We start from the raw sequence: 12,269 nt of genomic DNA on the forward strand, positions 1-12,269 counted from the left end.
ATACATTGCTTTTAAATGTCTTTTCCTAATTTTGAAGTGCTTATTTTTCTTATCAGTGTTCAGATGTGGCACTGAGGGATGTGTTTTAGTAGGTTTGGTGATGATGGGTTGGCAGTTGGACCAGATGATCTCAGTGGTCTTTTCCTACCTTGATGATTCTTTGATTCTTACAACTTAGAGTTTGGCCCATAAAACAGATTGCAGCGTTGGGTCTGTGTTTGACCAATGTTTGTTTTATCACCGGTTTCAGTGTTTTCCAGTAAGATTGAGTTGCAAAAATATCTGCACATTTAATGTTTCTATTAAATCCCATGAGTGAATGTGAGTCTGTAGCACTAGTTACAGCTCCTGCCTCTGACAGAGATGCATCATCACATGTTGAATACCTGACCTTTCACCTGAGTAATTAAGACCTGTTGCAAGAGGAGGTTTGTAGGTTGTTTTTGTTTTGTTTAGTTACATCTGAAAAAGAGCTCAAAGGCTTGAAAGCTCTTATTAAATTAAATGTACCTATTTCTAAACATTACCTTGTTTGTGTCCTTGGACTCTGACGATTACAAAGACTTGAAATTGTCAGTATCTCTTGGAGGCTGGAATTTGGTATATCCCAGCAACAAGCAGGCTTTCCAAAGGTATCTGGAATTTGTACTCCTTCTGAAGAAAACTCAAATTTGTGTAAAGCCTGAATTCTAACTTTAACGGGTCTTCTGTGGCAAACGCTCAAGCGTTGTGTAGCCAGCTATCTTAGTAAAACACACAGAAATGTAGATAGATATTTTACATATCTATATAGAAGATGTCAGAAATACCATCTTTCTGGAGCTGAATGAATTCACCTCTGTCTGCTTAAGCTGATTTTTCTTTAGCTGTCCTCCCATGCGAAGACTTGCAGCACATCCCACAATTTCCCATCCAGTTGTACCAAAGATCTCACGAGCTTACTCGGAAAATGGGCAGTGCAGCTTTGGGTCTGCTGCCACCATGAGCACAGAAATGAAGACTTGGGGCATACTGTAGTGCTGCAAGCAGACTTTAAGTTGTTCCAGAGATTTTATAGACATGATCTACGACTCAAAAATTGCTTTCCTTGTCTTTACGATGTCTTTTAGAAATCTATTTTTTATTTTATTTTTTTAAGTGGGACAAGCTTCCAATGACATCCACTGTCAGATCAGTGGGACCACCAGTTTGTCATGAGTCTATTCACTGAGAATACTTTGGAATATTACTTTTTCACTAAGGATAGAAGAAAGAAATCTTTTGAGCTAAGCAAAACAGAATTGATGAATCATTACTTTATCTGAAGGCTGACAGTTTTGTACAGATTAAAAACCAAAAAACAAGTAGAATAGCTGTCATCCTTTTCTGAATTGATACAATAGGAATGCTGCAGCAAGGGGCAATACTGCAGAGGGTGTTAGCCTCTCAGTGCAACTTAAATCCAAGGTTTATCAGCTCTGGGTGCTGCAGTAATTCATCTCTGATTTTTGCCTGAATTTCTCCATCATTCATCTTTGTTGTTGTTTTCATACTCACTGTCAGCATTGCTAGAAACTTTGGCAAAATTCTTCCTATTGCATAGGCCTTAAATCTGTAATATACTCTATATAGCAGGCTTGATAGGGATCAGAAGAAAAAAAATAGGGAAAAATATATATTATAAGCACAACCCAATCAAGTTTCATAATTCTGCTCTGTAAGACACTGTAATCCTTGGTGTGTGAAAGAGATGATGAAAAACATCGACAGTGAGGAACGGGAAAGGTAACTCAAGGGATGAGCATTGATGGGGTGAGATTTTGATCCTGCTGCCTTGCTCTAGCAAGAGTATGAATCACCTGCACTGAACCAAGGTGCAGAAGTGATGGTTTATATACTGCCAGATCTATTGGCATCCCCTCAGAGTCTACATGTGTTGAGCAAGCAAGAAGGGCTACGGCTTGCAGTGCCACATGGTTGGGAGACCGTGTATCACATTATGTGTACTTAAAGAAATGGAAGAAAAGCTATGTATGTTCCCCTCACTCTGCTGTCTCTTCCCTTCTTCCACATAAATCTGTGCCTGTAATTGTTGGAAAAGATTTGCCCATCAGCTGCATATTCAATTAAAGAATTCAGGCTTTAATTTCATTTTTCACCATTTTCTACCTATCCTTTATTTTTGTTTGAAGTTTGCCTAACTAATTTCAGTGCATTTTCACCACAGAACTTCTGTAAACTGTGGGTGAGTAAGTAAAAAAAAAAAAAAAAAGACAAACTGGTAAACAGCAGCTCTTCAGCAAATTTTTCATTATTCCCTGGTCTGTACATTTCACAACCTCTGTCTGTGTCTGTGTGTTCAGTCTGGCTGGCTGCAGTGTCCCTGCCTGGGACCTATGCTCATGATTTTATGATTTTTTTGCTGCTTTTGCAGCGTGTCAGTATTTCTATTGTATAAACATAGCAGTGATAAAGTTGCAAACTCAGATTTCTGGAGCTGACAATCATTGAAAAGCTGAGAGCTAAATCAGCAAGCAGAATCAATACAGTAAGTATTTGTGCTTCTATATGCCTTGAAATTCTCCCCGCATCCATTATGGGCATATAGTTATTGCCTTCAGCAGCCCTTTACGGGTTATGATTTGCTGTAGCAAGTTCTAATTTCTTTTGCCTTTACTGGCAAATACTCACTAAAAGCATGTTGTTTCAAGGTGTGGTTCTCTGCTTCCTTGCAACTCTTGCAACTCCTTAGTTCTGTTGACTTTTTGATCCTATTTGTGGTATGCGGCAGTATACACAAGGTAATAAATACAAGTCTTGGCACAGAAGCTGCATCTGCTGCTCTGACAGCAGATTTTTGCCTGAGAAGAGCTGGGTTCTTGAACAAGGAGGTTTTTAGCAGGGAGTAGGGCTTCTGACACCAAGCTCTGTAGGAGTGCCCATCTCAGACTCTGCTCTAATTTCTGTCATTAAAACAAAGCTACCGGAGGAGGAGGGAATAAGTTGTTTCTTATTAAATGCCCACTTGATGGTTAGAACATCGGCCAAGACTATAAAAACTCCAGGATAGATGCCCTAAATCCACTTCCAAATACTTGTGTCCAAAAAAAGTGTCTTAAATGCTGTAAAACAATACTGTGAGAACACACTGTCCCTTAGCTCTAGTACATGTCTTTCATTAAGATTATTTGTGTCTCAGTGTGTAGTAAGATGAACCTGACTGGGCAACAGAGTAACCAGAGGAACTCTGCTCAGAGTTCTAAGAACTGTATACATACAGAAATATTCAGAAGGAGGGACTGCAGAGCAGTTTTCTCACCAGGGAATAAATTTGGCTGTTGCAATGTAAGCTGCTAGAGTAGTTGAGGAAGCTTGGAGGCAGTATGAAAATTTCAAAGGAACAGAAAAATGTTACTTTTGTCATTCAGAAAGGGGACATCTTGGGAAAAAATAAAACATTTTCAGCAATTGCTGACAAAATGGTACTTTCGAAAAAGGAAAATTTTAAAATATAATTTAACACACTGAAAATACTGTAATGTATATAGTAATTGTTTGCATTTGAATTAAAACTCTAAATTCTACATAGAGAGAAAAGTATATCTCTCACAAAGATTTTCATCTCTGAAATAGAAAGAAAGCACAGATAGTAATTTAACACTGGAGAAAATGGCAGATGTGTTGAGGATACAGATTAAACATTTTTCTAGGTTATTATAGGAAAACACTGAGATATGCATTAAGCTACAGTCTGCTACTGATGGCATTGTTGAAATCTTATAACAAGAATATTCTTGTACAGATTAATTCTTACAATCAACATGTCATTTACAATGCAGAAAATGCAGTACTGCAATTTCTGTCTTTTCTTTTTCCTTTTTGAAGAAAAAATATGTTTTAAGAGTTTTCTCTCATGAAAACTGGATTTTTTAAATTATTTTTTAATTGTGGTGTTAATCAGTTCCATTAACAAATGTTTTTGGAACAGGCTGCCCAGAGAATCTGTGCAGTTACCATCCCTGGAAGTGATAAAAAAACATGTAGATATGGCACTGAGGGATGTGGTTAGTGGGCATGGTGGGGATTGGCTGACAGTTGGGCTAGATGATCTTACAGGTCTTTTCCTGTAAGATCCCATTAAATCCTTAATGATTTAATGACTCTCTTCTAACAAGCAGTTCTAGGATACAGCAGGCCAAACAGAAGTTACTAAACCACCATCCTATTTGAAACAATGGGCATCTTCTCTCCTAGACAAGCTCTGTGCTGCCAAAATGCATGTGCTATGACCAGAATCAGGCTACTTTAACAAACTACTGTGTGGAACCTGTGCCTCATTTATGCTATGCCTCAACTAACCCAGTAGCCAAACTAAATACTAATGCAACAAGCAGGCTTCACCCCTACTGCTAACAAGGTTTGTGAAGTGAGATGGGTTGCTGCCTCACTAAATGAATAAAAATAATTTTCTTCACATAGAATTTACCTTATCGCAACGTGGATACTTTGGTAAGAATCAGCCATCAATAAAAGCTGTGACTTTTCTGGAAAATGGTTGATTCCAGATAGGTAAAACACTGTTTAAAACTCTCTATAAACACACTTCCTAAATAAACTTTTGAGTCAGTAAGATATATAGCTACTCCTTGGCCCTATTTTTTTCCTCCTAACACTGGATTAACAACTGGTCTATGCTACCTCCAATTGGTTTTGATTCAGCTGTTTAAGGTGAGCAGTTGACAACCTAATTTCATTTTAATGTCAGCTTCTCAGTTTACAGATGGAGGTCAGTCATTTCTACTGGGTTTCACAGTGTACTATTGCTGAACATACCCACTGCCCTGTTGACATAAAGCTTAATGGGTCCAGGCATTAATAATTTATTTTCAAGAGAGCTTGAGAAGTTGTTAGATCTGGGACCTGTCGGTTGGAGTTCACTGCTTCCTCTTGGCATAGTAATGGTCAGGCTGGGTGTGTGGGATTGAGATCAAGTAAACTTGGAGGATAAGAAATGTTACTCGTGTGAACTAAGACAAGACTACTTTCCATCCCCTGCTTGTGGCGTGTCTCCAGTCTGGATTGGAGAGCCTTGTACAGAGTAGTCACCAAGGTCAACTGGGCAAATCTTCAGTACAGGGGCCACGTCTTTTATTTGTTGACCAATTTATTTGTCTTTGCAGGATAGCAAAATTGTGGAGGAACGATATTTCAAAATTTCTGTTGATGTTATTTTCAGAGGAAATGCATGTTTTCCAAGAGTGTTTTTTCAGAAGATGTATTGAGAACCTACTGTTCAGTAAACGACTTGTTTTAGACAGGTGAAAGTTACAAAGCTTAGTTTCCCTGTATCTGTGATTCAAGTTTGAACCATCCAGAACAATGCAGAACTTCACAGGTTTTGAACTGCATGGAGATGACTGGTCCACCTAAGCAGACAAGAGAGGATGGAGGAGAGCTGAGCTCATGCTTCTCTTTGGGAGAGAGAGTGAAATTTATTACTTTCATAGTTCTTATGAAAGAAGAAGTGTCTTTGGAAGAGCTTAATATCTTTGGGCCTTCTTGTTGAATGTAGTCATTGTTAGCTGTCAGATTCTGATCAGAAGAGATAGAACAGAGACTGACAGACAGGTAGGCAACATAGTCTCATAAAGCGCATTTATTTATATGTGAAACTGTGAATTGTGTGCTGGTGGGTGGGATTTTCAAAAGTTCTTGGGGCCCAGAGTGGAAAATTCATTTGTGTACGTCATCTTAACCAGGATAAAATGACAATTAGATACCTAAGTCACTTTAAAGTCCTATTATCAATGACAAGAATAGGATTTGGTATATCATTTGAGTAGTCTTAATCTCACTTGCTGTATTTAAAGTGGTAGACAATAGGAGTTTTAGTGCTGTTTTAGGAATCTATCATTCTATAAAGCTTACATAAAACCAAGAATAGCACCTGAAAACCTTGAAAAAGTGAAGTTAAAACATCAGATGTCTTCATTCACATTCAGTGTTAAAACAATGTCCAGAAAACAAGGCTTCAGATTAGAGCAAAATATTTAACATTGAGGCAAAATTCCTAGAAGTTCTTACTCTGATACAATCAAATAAAAATACATGCTCGGTAAGGGATGTCCCACTTTCTATGATGGGTTATGGCCATGGGGGCTGCTCCAAAAGTAATGTCTCCTATTTTATTATTTTGGCCCACAGCATCAGTGGTAGTTGTTGGTAGTATGGCAGTAGAGGTTGAGCCTTCCCACCAGTATTCCATTACATTTTGTTGTCAGGTGACAGATGGCAGCAGAGGGGCAGTCTATTAAAGTGGCATCTGACATGGAAATGCATATGTAAAGGCATATCATTGAATTCTTCCATGCAGAAAAAATGGGGCCCACTGACATTCATCAACAGTTGGTGAATATCTATGGAGACCAAAAAGTAGATGTGAGCACAGGGAGGAGGTAGGTGGTGCGTTTCAGCAGTGGCAACAGCAATGTGAAAGACAAGCCACGTTTCAGGCAGCCATGAACAGCTGTCACACTATGAAATGAAGGGCATCTTGATAAGCTCATCTGCATGAACAAGGCTAGAGAAGAAGACGTTTCTCTTTCAACACAACAACAAGCCCAATAGCAATTTGAAGACCATGGAGCACACTGGCAGTCTTGACTGGACTGCCTTACCATGCCCATCAAACAGTCTGGATTTCATACCTCATGACTTCTGTCTTTCCAGGCCAATGAAAGATGGACTGTATGGGCAACATTTTCCCAACATTAATGCCATTATAGCAGCTGTAAAATAGTGGATCACCTCCATTGGTGCAGATTTTTATGAGAGTGGCATGCAAGCTTTTGTTCATCATTCGCAAAATATGCACAGCTAACAGTGGTTACTAAGTCAAAAAATGATGTTTTGTAGCTGAGAATTTGCTCTATCAAATAGTGCTAGTGTACTTTTTCTATCTGTTGTAGTTTCCTTGGAAATAAATGGGAGGCATTACTTTCACTGTGACATTAGAGAAGATGACCAGTGAAATGCTGCAAACACAGTAAAGACAAAATTTCATTTACTTCTACACATGAGGTCAGCAGCAAGGAGTCATATGTCTTGTTAGGTAAGCTGTACTGACACTGCCAAGACCCGTGAGCAAACTCTGACTGATAACTGTGTTGCAAAAAGGATTGCAGAGGAAAGTGGGTAGAGTGACTATGACTGTAGATCTGATACCAGATACACAAGACTGATATGCACCACTACACAAATTAATTTCCTGTATTCAAATGGAAAGCAGATATGATCAGTGAGTCCAGAATCTCACCCTCAGTACTTTTTTTCCACTTAAATTGCTTTTTAAAATGAATACTAATTAGCTTTAAATTGTTATTTTTTTAAACTGAGAACAAACAGTTCTTATATGTTTTTTAAATAACTAAATTAGACTGTAGATATAAATAAATCCCTCCAAAAGACAACCATCCAGTTACTCCATTACAAGATTACAAAATTTGCTTTAATGTTATGCTGGAAAAAAATGAAGGCAAAATCTATGAGAGCATACTGTGTCAAAATATTTGTGTTTGAATTTAAAATGTCAGATTTATATTTAGATATCACACTTGCAGTGACTAGACAGTCAACATTGTACATTTCAGGAACAAACTAAGTCCAAATTGGTATATCTCTGTGAAAGTAGATTGGCACGTCTCTGAAAACTTTGAGTTCAAATAGGAATAAATTCTGCAAAAAAAGAAAAAATGTTCTGAGCAGTTTTACTGTAAAATGTAAATGAATATTCAAAGTGCTTAAACTGGCACAAAGTACAGAAAGAGAATAAAACACTTCTGAAGCTATTAAGCTTATCATGAAGCCTATTTCTGGGAACTCACAAAGAAGCTGAACAGAGACTAAGCAGTACAGTTTAACTCATTTAATTTCTAAGCATTAGGGCATTATTTACCCATTTTCCAGACAGTAAAACCAAAGCTAATAAATAACCACATTGCATAATCTTTCCTTGCTACCGTCAGGGAAGTCCTGTTTACACAAACTCTTGCCTGACAAGTAAAAAAATATTTGAGTTCTTGAATGACATATAAACTTTAATCCAGGTTGGCATTCACTAGACAGTCACTGACTCGACAAATTTAATAAATAAATTACATATTTTTATTCTTGATATTCTTTACATATTTCTTCAGTCTTAATCATATTCAAAGTCTTTATTGTAGTGCCATTACAGAAACATAATAGACCCACTTCTATCTACTGTCAACATTTTCCATTTGGGCATGAATTAGTGAGAGGACGGAACTATCCCTAGGCACTGAAGCAGCCTTCCCCCGCAAATTCCTTGCTGCTGTCCAGGCAGGGGAACTTGCTGTGATGTCAGTGAAATTAAATGAAAGGCATAAGCACAGAAGAAAAGAGGAGGTATTTTCATAGGATTGTAGAATAACAGAATCATAGACTGTCTTAAGTTGGAAGGGACTTGAAAGATCAACAAGCTCTGACTCGCCTGGGCAGGACTGTAACCCACCAGCTCAGGCTGCCCAGGGCCTCATCCAACCTGGCCTTGAATATCTTCAGAGATGGGATATCCACAGCTTCTCTGGACATCCACAATTTCTTTTTGGCTTAAGCATTTCATGAAGTGGTTAAGCCAAAAAGGAGCTTGTGACTCCTGAAAAACACTGAAGATGAATAACATTAAGCATGCAACGATGCTGATATTACTATTGTTGACATTCCTGCATTACATTCTCTCCTGAGCTTTTGTGTAGACATGGAACATAAAGATGTCCCTGGTCTCCGACAGCCTGCATCTACATATAAAAATGATGTAAAAAGACAGAGTTGGACAGAAGATAAGAAAAAAGGAAGACCATATGAACAAAACACAAGCCTAAATTATTGCATGTCTGCAACCTAGTTCTTGAGAAGCCTGGAAGTGTCCAAGAAAACAACTTCAAGGAGGAAATGAAAGGAGAAAAAGGAGGATATTTTTCCAAATATTGTAGGCAAAAGGAGGCTAGCACTTAGTTTTAGCTCACTGGTATACAGTAAAACTTGTTGCCATAAGTTAGATGATAACAGTGAAAAAAGCTTTGATTCGAAGAAAAGTAGCATAGTTTTGATGTGAGAGAGAAATGGGATTATAGGAACACATACAAAGATGAACAGGAAGCAATCTTTAGAGCATCCTTGTGGAATAGCTGTGATTAGAACAAGACTGCACTTCACAAAACCAATAAAGTGTCTCAGTAAATGAGACAAGCATACTACGAATGAGAACACCAGCTTTGTGAACAGACAAAAAGTTATATCCTAGACATAGTATGCAGAGAGATGTAGTGAAAAAGAGGCATGAACTAGGGATGAAAACAGAGAGAGGAGCCTGACAGATGTTCAGGTATAGCCACAGTGATAAGCAGGGAAGTGATATTGTCACTAAAGAGGAGGCAGAGAAAGACTGGGCAGGAGAGGGAGATTGCTGGCTAGTCATCCACAAGACAAGCCGGGAATTGTATTTCTGTTTTGGTTGCCAGTGAGAAATGTTTTGGAAGGGAGAAGTGGCAATCCTAAAAGAGTGTGAGCAATTGCATGGAAATAAATGGCATTTGATATATATATGAGTAGTCAATACAACCACAAAACAGGCACATACTGTACTCTATCTCAGAATAGTTATTAGTCAGCTCTATCTTGTTGCGAAGGGGTATCTCATCCTTGAATTCTAACAGAGTTATTTCCATCTCATATTAGCCTATTTTTAGAAAAAGTGGGTAAAAGGATTTGCTTCCTAAGAAAAATAATATGGTCTTAGTGCAGATCCCTGAGATGGCCTGACATTAACCCCCTGCTGTTTTGAGAAACAGCCATTCATTTCAGCATTTTGCTTTGTTGGCTTTTTTTCCCTCACATACTAATGTTTAATTCATAGCAAAACCCATGATCATTTACCATCTTCAATCATATTTATTATGTGAGAGAGCCTGTGCAAAATCTTCTCTGCTCTAAGAACATCTTGGCATGCTGTCTCACTAGCCTGAGCAGTTCTCTTCCCCTTCACAAAGTCTGTGTTGCTCTGGCTTTTAATCAAGTTATGCATCTGTGGTTCTGTCCTCAGCCTGACTTCTCTGTGAGTTTTCCAATATCTGTCTTACAGATTGCCCCAGAAAATGCTTCGAAAACTGTAACGTTATTCAGTTGTGTGAAGCTACACCAAGAATGGGTTTGGCCATAAGTTAATAGCCATTCTGGAACATGGCAGGGAAAATAATCCTTATTTAACCTAACATTCTTCCAGTTAGTGTGTACTAGAAAATTTACAAACTAACTGAAGAAAGCATTATTTTTCAACCTTAGCATTAAATAATAACAAAGTTACATTTTCTCTTCTTAATCTTGAAAGACATATGGCTCCTATTTTTTTTTTCTTTTTTTTTTTTTACAAGCAGTCCTGACAACCTAACTAAACCACTCGTTTAAACACATGAAAAATTACATAACCCTGTGTCAGTGAAACAGAAACTAACCTCTTTCCTGTGTCTTCACTGATGTCCTACCACAGCAAACAAGACCTATTCAGTAGTTCCTCAGTTCTTGAATTTGTATTCTCTCTTCAAATTATATTACATCTGATAACAGTGTGTGCAATGTTAAAGCACAGAGGTCAGAGACCTTTCCTTCTGAGTGTGGATTTCAGGATGCTCTCTGCTAAGCCTGCCACAGACAGCAGTTCCCTCCTTCCCTCCTATTCTCCCTCCTCCTTCTCTCTTTTAGGACACACAGGACTGAGGGCTCCTCTTCTGGCTGCCTGCTGAAAGAATCACGCAGTTCTGGCCCTGCCTGTGAGGCACACTCATATCTTCTAGTGGTGATTCTGGTGATTCTGCCACTGATACAACCTGAACATATATTTTCAACCTTTTCTTTAGCCATGACAATGAATCAGAATATGAAGAGAAGAATTAAGCCATTAAAAATTAATTGAGTAAATACATAAACAATAAAATCACACACAATACAAACAATAATAATGACACTTAAGCAGCAAAATCACTTAACTCAATCAATCCAAATGTCACTTCTGGCTTAAAGAAAGATTTTGGCAATATGCATATTGAAAAAGGAAGATACTCAGATATAAAACTAAAAGTGATACTTAGCAGCAACAACAGACTGAAGAGAAAATGTAGTACATACATAAAATTTGTCTCCTTCTCAGAACTACAATAAAAAGAAAAACAAAAGGAAGAAGACTACAAACTATTAACTTCATATTAATTGAGGATTGCACTAACATCTTCTAATCTGTGCATTTCATATTACTGAAATCAACATTATTCAAAATGCATTCCAGACAATAATGAAGCCTCTTTCAGGCTCTATTCTTCAATTTTTGCAAAAAATGCCATCTGAATTTCTTATTAATTTCTTTTCTGTCTTTCCAATGACTCGAATCTTTTATTTTTTCTTCTGTGAGATCAATATTGTTAGGCTGATTCTTCACAGACTGTATTTCAAGCATGAATATATCCAACTTGATGTAGGCATTCTGCAAGTGAAAGATTAGCTTCTCGTGTATTTCTCCCTCGTTTGCATATCTCACTATGCTTCCAAACCTGGAGAAAAGAACCTTTGTGCTTTGGCCATGAGCAAACCAGACTTTCCATTATATCTAAATGTCACATTGCATTTGACTGCAGTGAATTATCAATAGTAATGTCTGAGTTCTCTGGATTTGTATGAACACCCTTCAGGGCATTTTATTATGATTATCTAGAGGCTATTCTGTTGTCAATTCTTATATACTTTTCCTTCATATTCTGTCTCAATGTTAACGTTGAACATTTTTATCCTATGCCTCTCAGATTATTCTGCTGTGGTGAATCCCAACTTCCTTCATGCTAATTTTCCACAACTGCTCACGCAACACCTCTGATCCCTCCTCAGTATTACCTTCAATTTTCCCTGGATTTCCCCACTTCAGCTCCCCCATCCCAAACTTGCCCTTTGGGAGGCACTTCCCTCAAAATCACATGCAGGGTGAAAACTTGAAGTGCCAGCATCTCACCTCCAGTTTCTTTTGGGCAGAGAGAGAGGAAACTGCAGTGGCCTAAGGGCTGAAGGTGTTGACAGCTTCTCCTGGCAGGAGCTCTGGAGCTCCTGAGGGCTGCTGGGCAGATGTTTGACACAGCTAAAACCCTCTGATAGGTTCTCTGATAGAAAAGCAACATCAGGAACAAATAATTATGCCAGAAGCTTTTACAGACAGATTGAGTGGTAGAGGA

This window comes from Lagopus leucura, unplaced genomic scaffold (genome assembly GCF_019238085.1).
Source record: "Lagopus leucura isolate 7727_CA_CO unplaced genomic scaffold, USGS_WTPT01 Super-Scaffold_100002, whole genome shotgun sequence".
NCBI classification, from domain to species: Eukaryota; Metazoa; Chordata; class Aves; order Galliformes; family Phasianidae; genus Lagopus; species Lagopus leucura.